This window comes from Carcharodon carcharias, chromosome 14 (genome assembly GCF_017639515.1).
Source record: "Carcharodon carcharias isolate sCarCar2 chromosome 14, sCarCar2.pri, whole genome shotgun sequence".
NCBI classification, from domain to species: Eukaryota; Metazoa; Chordata; class Chondrichthyes; order Lamniformes; family Lamnidae; genus Carcharodon; species Carcharodon carcharias.
Window position 1 is genome coordinate 75,315,213 of NC_054480.1, and position 15,357 is coordinate 75,330,569.

The window sequence follows — 15,357 nt, forward strand, 5'->3', positions numbered from 1 at the left end:
CCTGTGTCTCCACCGCTCTCCTCGCATTCTTTTATCCTATGATTCCGCCGCTCTCCTTGCGCTCTTTTATCCAATGTCTCTGCTCTCCCCGTGCACTTTTGTCCTGTGTCTCCACCGCTCTCCTCGTGCTCTTTTATCCTGTCTCCACTCCCCTCGCGCTCTTTTATCCTATGTTTCCGCCGCTCTCCTCGCGCTCTTTTATCCTGTGTCTCCGCCATTTTCCTCGTGCTCTTTTATCCTTTGTCTCCGCCACTCTCCTCGCTTTCTTTTATCCTATGTCTCTGCTCTCCTCGTGCTCTTTTATCCTGTGTCTCCACTGCTCTCCTCGCGCTCTTTTATCCTGTGTCTCTGCTGCTCTCCTCGCGCTCTTTTATCCTGTGTCTCCACCGCTCTCCTCGCGCTCTTTTATCCTGTGTCTCTGCTCTCCTCGTGCTCTTTTATCCTATGTCTCTGCTCTCCTCATGCTCTTTTATACTGTGTCTCCACCGCTCTTTTCGCGCTCTTTTATCCTGTGTCTCTGCTGCTGTCCTCGTGCTCTTTTATCCTGTGTCTCCGCTGCTCTACTCGCACTCTTTTAACATGTGTCTCCACCGCTCTCCTCGCGCTCTTTTATCCTGTGTCTCCACTCTCCTCACGCTCTTTTATCCTGTGTCTGCCACTCTCATCGTGCTCTTCTATCCTGTGTCTCTGTTACTCGCCTCACGCTTTTTTGTCCTGTGTCTCCGCCACTCTCCTCACTTTCTTTTATCCTATGTCTCCGCACTCCTCGCGTTCTTTTATCCTGTGTCTCTGCTCTCCTCGCTTTCTTTTATCCTATGTTTCCGCTGCTCTCCTTGCGCTCTTTTATCCTATGTCTCTGCTCTCCTCATGCTCTTTTGTCCCGTGTCCCACCGCTCTCCTCGTGCTGTTTTATCCTGTGTCTCCGCTGCTCTCCTCGCGCTCTTTTATCCTGTGTCTCCACCGATCTCCTCGGGCTCTTTTATCCTGTGTCTCCACCCCTCTCCTCGCTTTCTTTTATCCTATGTTTCCGCTGCCACTCCTCGCGCTCTTTTATCCTGTGTCCCACCGATCTCCTCGCACCCTTTTATCCTGTTTCTCTGCTGCTATGCTCATGCTCTTTTATCCTGTGTCTCCGCTGCTCTCCTCATGCTCTTTTATCCTGTGTCTCCGCTGCTCTCCTCGCACTCTTTTATCCTGTGTCTCCACTCTCCTCGTGCTCTTTTATCCTGTGTCTTCGCCACTCTCCTCGCACTCTTATATCCTGTGTCTCTGCTCTCCTCGCTTTCTTTTATCCTATGATTCTGCCGCTCTCCTTGCGCTCTTTTATCCAATGTCTCTGCTCTCCACCGCTCTCCTCGCGCTCTTTTATCCTGTGTCTCCACCGCTCTCCTCGCGCACTTTTATCCTGTGTCTCTGCTGCTCCCCTCACGCTCTTTTATTCTGTGTCTCCACTGCTCTCCTCGCACTCTTTTGTCCTGTGTCTCCACCGCTCTCCTTGCTTTCTTTTATCCTATATTTCCGCTGCCACTCATCGCCCTTTTTTATCCTGTGTCCCACCGCTCTCCTCGCACCCTTTTATCCTGTTTCTCTGCTGCTATCCTCATGCTCTTCTTTCCTGTGTCTCCGCTGCTCTCCTCGCACTCATTTATCCTGTGTCTCCACCGCTCTCCTCGCATTCTTTTATCCTGTGTCTCCACTCTCCTCGCGCTCTTTTATCCTGTGTCTCCGCCACCCTCCTTGCTTTCTTTTATCCTATGTCTCCGCACTCCTCGCACTCTTTTATCCTGTGTCTCCACCACTCTGCTCGCACTCTTTTATCCTGTGTCTCCGCTCTCCTCGCGCTCGTTTATCCTATGTTTCCGCTGTTCTCCTCGTGCTTTTTATCCTGTGTCTCCACCGCTCTTTTCGCGCACTTTTATCCTGTGTCTCTGCTCTCCTTGAGCTCTTTTATCCTGTGTCTCCACTGCTCTCCTTGTGCTCTTTTATCCTGTGTCTCTGCTGCTCCCCTCGCACTCTTTTGTCCTGTGTCTCCACCGCTCTCCTTGCTTTCTTTTATCCTATATTTCCGCTGCCACTCCTCGCGCTCTTTTATCCTGTGTCTCCACCGCTCTCCTCGCGCACTTTTATCCTGTGTCTCTGCTGCTCCCCTCACGCTCTTTTATTCTGTGTCTCCACTGCTCTCCTCGCACTCTTTTGTCCTGTGTCTCCACCGCTCTCCTCGCGCACTTTTATCCTGTGTCTCTGCTGCTCCCCTCACGCTCTTTTATTCTGTGTCTCCACTGCTCTCCTCGCACTCTTTTGTCCTGTGTCTCCACCGCTCTCCTTGCTTTCTTTTATCCTATATTTCCGCTGCCACTCATCGCGCTTTTTTATCCTGTGTCCCACCGCTCTCCTCGCACCCTTTTATCCTGTTTCTCTGCTGCTATCCTCATGCTCTTCTTTCCTGTGTCTCCGCTGCTCTCCTCGCACTCATTTATCCTGTGTCTCCACCGCTCTCCTCGCATTCTTTTATCCTGTGTCTCCACTCTCCTCGCGCTCTTTTATCCTGTGTCTCCGCCACCCTCCTTGCTTTCTTTTATCCTATGTCTCCGCACTCCTCGCACTCTTTTATCCTGTGTCTCCACCACTCTGCTCGCACTCTTTTATCCTGTGTCTCCGCTCTCCTCGCGCTCGTTTATCCTATGTTTCCGCTGTTCTCCTCGTGCTTTTTATCCTGTGTCTCCACCGCTCTTTTCGCGCTCTTTTATCCTGTGTCTCTGCTCTCCTTGAGCTCTTTTATCCTGTGTCTCCACTGCTCTCCTTGTGCTCTTTTATCCTGTGTCTCTGCTGCTCCCCTCGCACTCTTTTGTCCTGTGTCTCCACCGCTCTCCTTGCTTTCTTTTATCCTATATTTCCGCTGCCACTCCTCGCGCTCTTTTATCCTGTGTCCCACCGCTCTCCTCGCACCCTTTTATCCTGTTTCTCTGCTGCTATGCTCATGCTCTTTTATCCTGTGTCTCCGCTGCTCTCCTCATGCTCTTTTATCCTGTGTCTCCACCGCTCTCCTCGCATTCTTTTATCCTGTGTCTCCATTCTCCTCGCGCTCTTTTATCCTGTGTCTCCGCCACCCTCCTCGCTTTCTTTTATCCTATGATTCCACCACTCTCCTTGCGCTCTTTTATCCTATGTCTCTGCTCTCCTCATGCTCTTTTGTCCTGTGTCCCACCGCTCTCCTCGCGCGCTTTTATCCAATGTCCCCACCGTTCTCCTCGTGCTCTTTTATCCTGTCTCCACTCCCCTCGCTCTCTTTTATCCTATGTTTCCGCCGCTCTCCTCGCGGTCTTTTTTCCTGTGTCTCCACCGCTCTCCACGTGCTCTTTTATCCTGTGTCTCCACCATTTTCCTCGTGCTCTTTTATCCTTTGTCTCCGCCACTCTCCTCGCTTTCTTTTATCCTATGTCTCTGCTCTCCTCGTGCTCTTTTATCCTGTGTCTCCACTGCTCTCCTCGCACTCTTTTATCCTGTGTCTCTGCTGCTCTCCTCGCGCTCTTTTATCCTGTGTCTCCACCACTCTCCTCGCACTCTTTTATCCTGTGTCTCCGCTCTCCTCGCGCTCGTTTATCCTATGTTTCCGCTGCTCTCCTCGTGCTTTTTATCCTGTGTCTCCACCGCTCTTTTCGCGCTTTTTTATCCTGTGTCTCTGCTCTCCTTGAGCTCTTTTATACTGTGTCTCCACCGCTCTCCTTGTGCTCTTTTATCCTGTGTCTCCGCTGCTCTCCTCGTGCTCTTTTATCCTGTGTCTCCACCGCCCTTTTCGCGCTCTTTTATCCTGTGTCTCTGCTGCTCTCCTCGCGCTCTTTTATCCTGTGTCTCTGCTGCTCTCCTCGCACTCTTTTATCATGTGTCTCCACCGCTCTCCTCGCGCTCTTTTATCCTGTGTCTCCGCCACTCTCCTCGCGCTCTTTTATCCTGTGTCTCCGCTCACCTCGCACTCTTTTATCCTGTGTCTCCGCTCTCCTCGCGCTCGTTTATCCTATGTTTCCGCCCATCTTCTTGCACTCTTTTATCCTGTGTCTCTGCTCTCCTTTAGCTCTTTTATCCTGTGTCACCACCGCTCTCCTCGCACTCTTTTATCCTGTGTCTCTGCTGCTCTGCTCATGCTTTTTTATCCTGTGTCTCCATCGCTCTCCTCGTGCTCTTTTATCCTGTGTCTCCATCGCTCTCCTTGCGGTCTTCTATCCAGTGTCTCCACTGCTGTTCTCGTGCTCTTTTATCCTGTGTCTCTGCTCTCTTCGTGCTCTTTTATCCTATGTCTCTGCTCTCCTCGTGCTCTTTTATCCTGTGTCTCCGCCATTTTCATCGCGCTCTTTTATCCTTTGTCTCCTCCACTCTCCTCGCTTTCTTTTGTCCTATGTCTCTGCTCTCCTCGTGCTCTTTTATCCTGTGTCTCCACCACTCTCCTCGCGCTCTTTTGTCCTGTTTCTCTGCTCTCCTCGCTTTCTTTTATGCTATGATTCCGCCGCTCTCCTTGCGCTCTTTTATCCAATGTCTCTGCTCTCCCCGTGCACTTTTGTCCTGTGTCTCCACCGCTCTCCTCGTGCTCTTTTATCCTGTCTCCACTCCCCTCGCGCTCTTTTATCCTATGTTTCCGCCACTCTCCTCGCGCTCTTTTATCCTGTGTCTCCGCCATTTTCATCGTGCTCTTTTATCCTTTGTCTCCGCCACTCTCCTCGCTTTCTTTTATCCTATGTCTCTGCTCTCCTCGTGCTCTTTTATCCTGTGTCTCCACTGCTCTCCTCGCGCTCTTTTATCCTGTGTCTCCACCGCTCTCCTCGCGCTCTTTTATCCTGTGTCTCTGCTCTCCTCGTGCTCTTTTATCCTATGTCTCTGCTCTCCTCATGCTCTTTTATACTGTGTGTCCGCTGCTCTCCTCGTGCTCTTTTATCCTGTGTCTCCACCGCTCTTTTCGCGCTCTTTTATCCTGTGTCTCTGCTGCTGTCCTCGTGCTCTTTTATCCTGTGTCTCCGCTGCTCTACTCGCACTCTTTTATCATGTGTCTCCACCGCTCTCCTCGCGCTCTTTTATCCTGTGTCTCCACTCTCCTCACGCTCTTTTATCCTGTGTCTGCCACTCTCATCGTGCTCTTCTATCCTGTGTCTCCGTTACTCGCCTCACGCTCTTTTGTCCTGTGTCTCCGCCACTCTCCTCACTTTCTTTTATCCTATGTCTCTGCACTCCTCGCGTTCTTTTATCCTGTGTCTCTGCTCTCCTCGCTTTCTTTTATCCTATGTTTCCGCTGCTCTCCTTGCGCTCTTTTATCCTATGTCTCTGCTCTCCTCATGCTCTTTTGTCCCGTGTCCCACCGCTCTCCTCGTGCTGTTTTATCCTGTGTCTCCGCTGCTCTGCTCGCGCTCTTTTATCCTGTGTCTCCACCGATCTCCTCGGGCTCTTTTATCCTGTGTCTCCACCCCTCTCCTCGCTTTCTTTTATCCTATGTTTCCGCTGCCACTCCTCGCGCTCTTTTATCCTGTGTCCCACCGATCTCCTCGCACCCTTTTATCCTGTTTCTCTGCTGCTATGCTCATGCTCTTTTATCCTGTGTCTCCGCTGCTCTCCTCTTGCTCTTTTATTCTGTGTCTCCGCTGCTCTCCTCGCACTCTTTTATCCTGTGTCTCCACTCTCCTCGTGCTCTTTTATCCTGTGTCTTCGCCACTCTCCTCGCACTCTTATATCCTGTGTCTCTGCTCTCCTCGCTTTCTTTTATCCTATGATTCTGCCGCTCTCCTTGCGCTCTTTTATCCAATGTCTCTGCTCTCCCCGTGCTCTTTTGTCCTGTGTCCCACCGCTCTCCTCGCGCTCTTTTATCCTGTGTCTCCACCGCTCTCCTCGCGCACTTTTATCCTGTGTCTCTGCTGCTCCCCTCACGCTCTTTTATTCTGTGTCTCCACTGCTCTCCTCGCACTCTTTTGTCCTGTGTCTCCACCGCTCTCCTTGCTTTCTTTTATCCTATATTTCCGCTGCCACTCATCGCCCTTTTTTATCCTGTGTCCCACCGCTCTCCTCGCACCCTTTTATCCTGTTTCTCTGCTGCTATCCTCATGCTCTTCTTTCCTGTGTCTCCGCTGCTCTCCTCGCACTCATTTATCCTGTGTCTCCACCGCTCTCCTCGCATTCTTTTATCCTGTGTCTCCACTCTCCTCGCGCTCTTTTATCCTGTGTCTCCGCCACCCTCCTTGCTTTCTTTTATCCTATGTCTCCGCACTCCTCGCACTCTTTTATCCTGTGTCTCCACCACTCTGCTCGCACTCTTTTATCCTGTGTCTCCGCTCTCCTCGCGCTCGTTTATCCTATGTTTCCGCTGCTCTCCTCGTGCTTTTTATCCTGTGTCTCCACCGCTCTTTTCGCGCTCTTTTATCCTGTGTCTCTGCTCTCCTTGAGCTCTTTTATCCTGTGTCTCCACCGCTCTCCTTGTGCTCTTTTATCCTGTGTCTCTGCTGCTCCCCTCGCACTCTTTTGTCCTGTGTCTCCACCGCTCTCCTTGCTTTCTTTTATCCTATATTTCCGCTGCCACTCCTCGCGCTCTTTTATCCTGTGTCCCACCGCTCTCCTCGCACCCTTTTATCCTGTTTCTCTGCTGCTATGCTCATGCTCTTTTATCCTGTGTCTCCGCTGCTCTCCTCATGCTCTTTTATCCTGTGTCTCCGCTGCTCTCCTCGCACTCATTTATCCTGTGTCTCCACCTCTCTCCTCGCATTCTTTTATCCTGTGTCTCCACTCTCCTCGCGCTCTTTTATCCTTTGTCTCCGCCACCCTCCTCGCTTTCTTTTATCCTATGATTCCACCACTCTCCTTGCGCTCTTTTATCCTATGTCTCTGCTCTCCTCATGCTCTTTTGTCCTGTGTCCCACCGCTCTCCTCGCGCGCTTTTATCCAATGTCCCCACCGTTCTCCTCGTGCACTTTTATCCTGTCTCCACTCCCCTCGCGCTCTTTTATCCTATGTTTCCGCCGCTCTCCTCGCGGTCTTTTTTCCTGTGTCTCCACCGCTCTCCTCGTGCTCTTTTATCCTGTGTCTCCACCATTTTCCTCGTGCTCTTTTATCCTTTGTCTCCGCCACTCTCCTCGCTTTCTTTTATCCTATGTCTCTGCTCTCCTCGTGCTCTTTTATCCTGTGTCTCCACTGCTCTCCTCGCACTCTTTTATCCTGTGTCTCTGCTGCTCTCCTCGCGCTCTTTTATCCTGTGTCTCCACCACTCTCCTCGCACTCTTTTATCCTGTGTCTCCGCTCTCCTCGCGCTCGTTTATCCTATGTTTCCACTGCTCTCCTCGTGCTTTTTATCCTGTGTCTCCACCGCTCTTTTCGCGCTTTTTTATCCTGTGTCTCTGCTCTCCTTGAGCTCTTTTATACTGTGTCTCCACCGCTCTCCTTGTGCTCTTTTATCCTGTGTCTCCGCTGCTCTCCTCGTGCTCTTTTATCCTGTGTCTCCACCGCCCTTTTCGCGCTCTTTTATCCTGTGTCTCTGCTGCTCTCCTCGCGCTCTTTTATCCTGTGTCTCTGCTGCTCTCCTCGCACTCTTTTATCATGTGTCTCCACCGCTCTCCTCGCGCTCTTTTATCCTGTGTCTCCGCCACTCTCCTTGCGCTCTTTTATCCTTTGTCTCCGCCACTCTCCTCGCTTTCTTTTATCCTATGTCTCTGCTCTCCTCGTGCTCTTTTATCCTGTGTCTCCACGGCTCTCCTCGCGCTCTTTTATCCTGTGTCTCCGCCACTCTCCTCGCACTCTTTTATCCTGTGTCTCCGCTCTCCTCGCGCTCGTTTATCCTATGTTTCCGCCCATCTTCTTGCACTCTTTTATCCTGTGTCTCTTCTCTCCTTTAGCTCTTTTATCCTGTGTCACCACCGCTCTCCTCGCACTCTTTTATCCTGTGTCTCTGCTGCTCTGCTCATGCTCTTTTATCCTGTGTCTCCATCGCTCTCCTCGTGCTCTTTTATCCTGTGTCTCCATCGCTCTCCTTGCGGTCTTCTATCCAGTGTCTCCACCGCTGTTCTCGTGCTCTTTTATCCTGTGTCTCTGCTCTCTTCGTGCTCTTTTATCCTATGTCTCTGCTCTCCTCGTGCTCTTTTATCCTGTGTCTCCGCCATTTTCATCGCGCTCTTTTATCCTTTGTCTCCTCCACTCTCCTCGCTTTCTTTTGTCCTATGTCTCTGCTCTCCTCGTGCTCTTTTATCCTGTGTCTCCACCACTCTCCTCGCGCTCTTTTGTCCTGTTTCTCTGCTCTCCTCGCTCTCTTTTATCCTATGATTCCGCCGCTCTCCTTGCGCTCTTTTATCCAATGTCTCTGCTCTCCCCGTGCACTTTTGTCCTGTGTCCCACCGCTCTCCTCGCGTGCTTTTATCCTGTGTCTCTGCTGCTCTCCTCACACTCTTTTGTCCTGTGTCTCCACCGCTCTCCTCGTGCTCTTTTATTCTGTCTCCACTCCCCTCGCGCTCTTTTATCCTATGTTTCCGCCGCTCTCCTCGCGCTCTTTTTTCCTGTGTCTCCACCGATCTCCTCGTGCTCTTTTATCCTGTGTCTCCGCCATTTTCCTCGTGCTTTTTTATCCTTTGTCTCCGCCACTCTCCTCGCTTTCTTTTATCCTATGTCTCTGCTCTCCTCGTGCTCTTTTATCCTGTGTCCCACCGCTCTCCTCGCACCCTTTTATCCTGTTTCTCTGCTGCTATCCTCATGCTCTTTTATCCTGTGTCTCCGCTGCTCTCCTCGCGCTCTTTTATCCTGTGTCTCCGCTGCTCTCCTCGCACTCATTTATCCTGTGTCTCCACCGCTCTCCTCGCATTCTTTTATCCTGTGTCTCCACTCTCCTCGTGCTCTTTTATCCTGTGTCTCCACTGCTCTCCTCGCGCTCTTTTATCCTGTGTCTCTGCTGCTCTCCTCGCGCTCTTTTATCCTGTGTCTCCACCGCTCTCCTCGTGCTCTTTTATCCTGTGTCTCCACCACTCTCCTCACACTTTTTTATCCTGTGTCTCCGCTCTCCTCGAGCTCATTTATCTTATGTTTCCACCCATCTCCTAGCGCTCTTTTATCCTGTGTCTCCACCGCTCTCCTCGCGGTCTTTTTTCCTGTGTCTCCACCGCTCTCCTCGTGCTCTTTTATCCTGTGTCTCCACCATTTTCCTCGTGCTCTTTTATCCTTTGTCTCCGCCACTCTCCTCGCTTTCTTTTATCCTATGTCTCTGCTCTCCTCGTGCTCTTTTATCCTGTGTCTCCACTGCTCTCCTCGCACTCTTTTATCCTGTGTCTCTGCTGCTCTCCTCGCGCTCTTTTATCCTGTGTCTCCACCACTCTCCTCGCACTCTTTTATCCTGTGTCTCCGCTCTCCTCGCGCTCGTTTATCCTATGTTTCCACTGCTCTCCTCGTGCTTTTTATCCTGTGTCTCCACCGCTCTTTTCGCGCTTTTTTATCCTGTGTCTCTGCTCTCCTTGAGCTCTTTTATACTGTGTCTCCACCGCTCTCCTTGTGCTCTTTTATCCTGTGTCTCCGCTGCTCTCCTCGTGCTCTTTTATCCTGTGTCTCCACCGCCCTTTTCGCGCTCTTTTATCCTGTGTCTCTGCTGCTCTCCTCGCGCTCTTTTATCCTGTGTCTCTGCTGCTCTCCTCGCACTCTTTTATCATGTGTCTCCACCGCTCTCCTCGCGCTCTTTTATCCTGTGTCTCCGCCACTCTCCTTGCGCTCTTTTATCCTTTGTCTCCGCCACTCTCCTCGCTTTCTTTTATCCTATGTCTCTGCTCTCCTCGTGCTCTTTTATCCTGTGTCTCCACGGCTCTCCTCGCGCTCTTTTATCCTGTGTCTCCGCCACTCTCCTCGCACTCTTTTATCCTGTGTCTCCGCTCTCCTCGCGCTCGTTTATCCTATGTTTCCGCCCATCTTCTTGCACTCTTTTATCCTGTGTCTCTGCTCTCCTTTAGCTCTTTTATCCTGTGTCACCACCGCTCTCCTCGCACTCTTTTATCCTGTGTCTCTGCTGCTCTGCTCATGCTCTTTTATCCTGTGTCTCCATCGCTCTCCTCGTGCTCTTTTATCCTGTGTCTCCATCGCTCTCCTTGCGGTCTTCTATCCAGTGTCTCCACCGCTGTTCTCGTGCTCTTTTATCCTGTGTCTCTGCTCTCTTCGTGCTCTTTTATCCTATGTCTCTGCTCTCCTCGTGCTCTTTTATCCTGTGTCTCCGCCATTTTCATCGCGCTCTTTTATCCTTTGTCTCCTCCACTCTCCTCGCTTTCTTTTGTCCTATGTCTCTGCTCTCCTCGTGCTCTTTTATCCTGTGTCTCCACCACTCTCCTCGCGCTCTTTTGTCCTGTTTCTCTGCTCTCCTCGCTCTCTTTTATCCTATGATTCCGCCGCTCTCCTTGCGCTCTTTTATCCAATGTCTCTGCTCTCCCCGTGCACTTTTGTCCTGTGTCCCACCGCTCTCCTCGCGTGCTTTTATCCTGTGTCTCTGCTGCTCTCCTCACACTCTTTTGTCCTGTGTCTCCACCGCTCTCCTCGTGCTCTTTTATTCTGTCTCCACTCCCCTCGCGCTCTTTTATCCTATGTTTCCGCCGCTCTCCTCGCGCTCTTTTTTCCTGTGTCTCCACCGATCTCCTCGTGCTCTTTTATCCTGTGTCTCCGCCATTTTCCTCGTGCTTTTTTATCCTTTGTCTCCGCCACTCTCCTCGCTTTCTTTTATCCTATGTCTCTGCTCTCCTCGTGCTCTTTTATCCTGTGTCCCACCGCTCTCCTCGCACCCTTTTATCCTGTTTCTCTGCTGCTATCCTCATGCTCTTTTATCCTGTGTCTCCGCTGCTCTCCTCGCGCTCTTTTATCCTGTGTCTCCGCTGCTCTCCTCGCACTCATTTATCCTGTGTCTCCACCGCTCTCCTCGCATTCTTTTATCCTGTGTCTCCACTCTCCTCGTGCTCTTTTATCCTGTGTCTCCACTGCTCTCCTCGCGCTCTTTTATCCTGTGTCTCTGCTGCTCTCCTCGCGCTCTTTTATCCTGTGTCTCCACCGCTCTCCTCGTGCTCTTTTATCCTGTGTCTCCACCACTCTCCTCACACTTTTTTATCCTGTGTCTCCGCTCTCCTCGAGCTCATTTATCTTATGTTTCCACCCATCTCCTAGCGCTCTTTTATCCTGTGTCTCCACCGCTCTCCTCATGTTCTTTTATCCTGTGTCTCTGATCTCCTCGGTTTCTTTTATCCTATGTTTCCGCCGCTCTCCTCGTGCTCTTTTATCCTGTGTCTCCACTGCTCTCTTTGTGCTCTTTTATCCTGTGTCTCTGCTGCTCTGCTCATGCTCTTTTATCCTGTGTCTCCACCGCTCTCCTCGTGCTCTTTTATCCTGTGTCTCTGCTCTCCTCGTGCTCTTTTACCCTATGTCTCTGCTCTACTCATGCTCTTTTATCCTGTGTCTCCGCTGCTCTCCTCGTGCTCTTTTATCCTGTGTCTCCACCGCTCTTTTGGCGCTCTTTTATCCTGTGTATCTGCTGCTTTCCTCGTGCTCTTTTATCGTGTGTCTCCGCTGCTCTAATCGCACTTTTTTATCATTTGTCTCCACTGCTCTCCTCGCGCTCTTTTATCCTGTGTCTCTGCTCTCCTTGAGCTCTTTTATCCTGTGTCTCCGCCACTCTCCTCGCTTTCTTTTATCCTATGTCTCCGCACTCCTCGCGCTCTTTTATCCTGTGTCTCTGATCACCTCGCTTTCTTTTATCCTATGTCTCCGCACTCCTCGCGCTCTTTTATCCTGTGTCTCTGATCTCCTCGCTTTCTTTTATCCTATGTTTCTGCTGCTCTCCTTGCGCTCTTTAATCCTTTGTCTCAGCTCTCCTCGCGCTCTTTTATCCTATGTCTCCACCGCTCTCCTCGCGCTCTTTTCTCCTGTGTCTCTGCTGCTCTGCTCATGCTCTTTTATCCTGTGTCTCCACCGCTCTCCTCGTGCTGTTTTATCCTATGTCTCCACCGCTCTCCTCGCGCTCTTTTATCGTGTGTCTCTGCTCTCCTCGTGCTCTTTTATCCTATGTCTCTGCTCTCCTCGTGCTCTTTTATCCTGTGTCTCCGCTGCTCTCCTCGTGCTCTTTTAACCTGTGTCTCCACCGCTCTTTTTGCGCTCTTTTATCCTGTGTCTCTGCTGCTCTCCTCGTGCTCTTTTATCGTGTGTCTCCGCTGCTCTAATCGCACTCTTTTATCATTTGTCTCCACCGCTCTCCTCGCGAACTTTTATCCTGTGTCTCTGCTCTCCTTGAGCTCTTTTATCCTGTGTCTCCACCACTCTCACCGTGCTCTTTTGTCCTGTGTCTCTGCTGCTCTGCTGAAGCTCTTTTATCCTGTGTCTCCACCGCTCTCCTCGTGCTCTTTTATCCTGTGTCTCCACCGCTCTCCTCTCGCTCTTTTATCCTGTGTCTCTGCTCTCCTCGTGCTCTTTTATCCTATGTCTCTGCTCTCCTCGCGCTCTTTTATCCTATGTCTCCGCTGCTCTCCTCGTGCTCTTTTATCCTGTGTCTCCACCGCTCTTTTCGCTCTGTTTTATCCTATGTCTCTGCTGCTGTCCTCGTGCTCTTTTATCTGGTGTCTCCGCTGCTCTATTCGCACTCTTTTATCATGTGTCTCCACCGCGCTCCTCGCGCTATTTTATCCTGTGTCTCCACTCTCCTCACGCTCTTTTATCCTGTGTCTCCGCCGCTCTCCTCGTGCTCTTTTATCCTGTGTCTCCGCCACTCTCCTCGCTTTCTTTTATCCTATGTCTCCGCACTCCTCGCATTCTTTTATCCTGTGTCTCTGCTCTCCTCGCTTTCTTTTATCCTATGTTTCCGCTGCTCTCTTTGCGCTCTTTTATCCTATGTCTCTGCTCTCCTCATGCTCTTTTGTCCCGTGTCCCACCGCTCTCCTTGCGCTGTTTTATCCTATGTCTCCGCTGCTCTCCTCGCGCTCTTTTATCCTGTGTCTCCAATGCTTTCCTCGCGCTCTTTTATCCTGTGTCTCTGCTGCTATCCTCATGCTCTTTTATCCTGTGTCTCCACCGCTCTCCACGTGCTCTTTTATCCTGTGTCTCCACCATTTTTCTCGTGCGCTTTTATCCTTTGTCTCCGCCACTCTCCTCGCTTTCTTTTATCCTATGTCTCTGCTCTCCTCGTGCTCTTTTATCCTGTGTCTCCACTGCTCTCCTTGCACTCTTTTATCCTGTGTCTCTGCTGCTCTCCTCGCGCTCTTTTATCCTGTGTCTCCACCACTCTCTTCGCACTCTTTTATCCTGTGTCTCCGCTCTCCTCGCGCTCGTTTATCCTATGTTTCCGCTGCTCTCCTCGTGCTTTTTATCCTGTGTCTCCACCGCTCTTTTCGCGCTCTTTTATCCTGTGTCTCTGCTCTCCTTGAGCTCTTTTATCCTGTGTCTCCACCGCTCTCCTTGTGCTCTTTTATCCTGTGTCTCTGCTGCTCCCCTCGCACTCTTTTGTCCTGTGTCTCCACCGCTCTCCTTGCTTTCTTTTATCCTATATTTCCGCTGCCACTCCTCGCACTCTTTTATCCTGTGTCCCACCGCTCTCCTCGCACCCTTTTATCCTGTTTCTCTGCTGCTATCCTCATGCTCTTTTATCCTGTGTCTCCGCTGCTCTCCTCATGCTCTTTTATCCTGTGTCTCCGTTGCTCTCCTCGCACTCATTTATCCTGTGTCTCCACCGCTCTCCTCGCATTCTTTTATCCTGTGTCTCCACTCTCCTTGCGCTCTTTTATCCTGTGTCTCCGCCACCCTCCTCGCTTTCTTTTATCCTATGTCTCCGCACTCCTCGCACTCTTTTATCCTGTGTCTCTGCTCTCCTCGCTTTCTTTTATCCTATGATTCCACCGCTCTCCTTGCGCTCTTTTATCCTATGTCTCTGCTCTCCTCATGCTCTTTTGTCCTGTGTCCCACCGCTCTCCTCGCGCGCTTTTATCCAATGTCCCCACCGTTCTCCTCGTGCTCTTTTATCCTGTCTCCACTCCCCTCGCGCTCTTTTATCCTATGTTTCCGCCGCTCTCCTCGCGGTCTTTTTTCCTGTGTCTCCACCGCTCTCCTCGTGCTCTTTTATCCTGTGTCTCCACCATTTTCCTCGTGCTCTTTTATCCTTTGTCTCTGCTCTCCTCGTGCTCTTTTATCCTGTGTCTCCACTGCTCTCCTCGCACTCTTTTATCCTGTGTCTCTGCTGCTCTCCTCGCGCTCTTTTATCCTTTGTCTCCGCCACTCTCCACGCTTTCTTTTATCCTATGTCTCTGCTCTCCTCGTGCTCTTTTATCCTGTGTCTCCACTGCTCTCCTCGCACTCTTTTATCCTGTGTCTCTGCTGCTCTCCTCGCGCTCTTTTATCCTGTGTCTCCACCGCTCTTTTCGCTCTGTTTTATCCTATGTCTCTGCTGCTGTCCTCGTGCTCTTTTATCTGGTGTCTCCGCTGCTCTATTCGCACTCTTTTATCATGTGTCTCCACCGCGCTCCTCGCGCTATTTTATCCTGTGTGTCCACTCTCCTCCCACTCTTTTATCCTGTGTCTCCGCTCTCCTCGCACGCTTTTATCCTGTGTCTCCGCTCTCCTCGCGCTCATTTATCTTATGTTTCCACCCATCTCCTCGCGCTCTTTTATCCTGTGTCTCCACTGCTCTCATCGTGCTCTTTTATCCTGTGTCTCCACCGCTCTCTTCATGCTCTTTTATCCTGTGTCTCTGATCTCCTCGCTTTCTTTTATCCTATGTTTCCGCCGCTCTCCTCGTGCTCTTTTATCCTGTGTCTCCACTGCTCTCTTTGCGCTCTTTTATCCTGTGTCTCTGCTGCTCTGCTCATGCTCTTTTATCCTGTGTCTCCACCGCTCTCCTCGTGCTCTTTTATCCTGTGTCTCCGCCACTCTCCTCGCTTTCTTTTATCCTATGTCTCCGCACTCCTCGCGTTCTTTTATCCTGTGTCTCTGCTCTCCTCGCTTTCTTTTATCCTATGTTTCCGCTGCTCTCTTTGCGCTCTTTTATCCTATGTCTCTGCTCTCCTCATGCTCTTTTGTCCTGTGTCCCACCGCTCTCCTTGCGCTGTTTTATCCTATGTCTCCGCTGCTCTCCTCGCGCTCTTTTATCCTGTGTCTCCAACGCTTTCCTCGCGCTCTTTTATCCTGTGTCTCTGCTGCTATCCTCATGCTCTTTTATCCTGTGTCTCCACCATTTTCCTCGTGCTCTTTTATCCTTTGTCTCCGCCACTCTCCTCGCTTTCTTTTATCCTATGTCTCTGCTCTCCTCGTGCTCTTTTATCCTGTGTCTCCACTGCTCTCCTCGCACTCTTTTATCCTGTGTCTCTGCTGCTCTCCTCACGCTCTTTTATCCTGTGCCTCCACCACTCTCCT

General features: G+C 51.0%; 1 protein-coding gene across 1 annotated transcript in view; it reads left to right on the forward strand.

The window, feature by feature from the left end:
* LOC121287105 (phosphoenolpyruvate carboxykinase, cytosolic [GTP]-like) overlaps window positions 1–15,357 on the forward strand; it is an 834,642-nt gene that overhangs the window by 268,338 nt on the left and 550,947 nt on the right. The gene's annotated exons all lie outside the window — the stretch shown is intronic.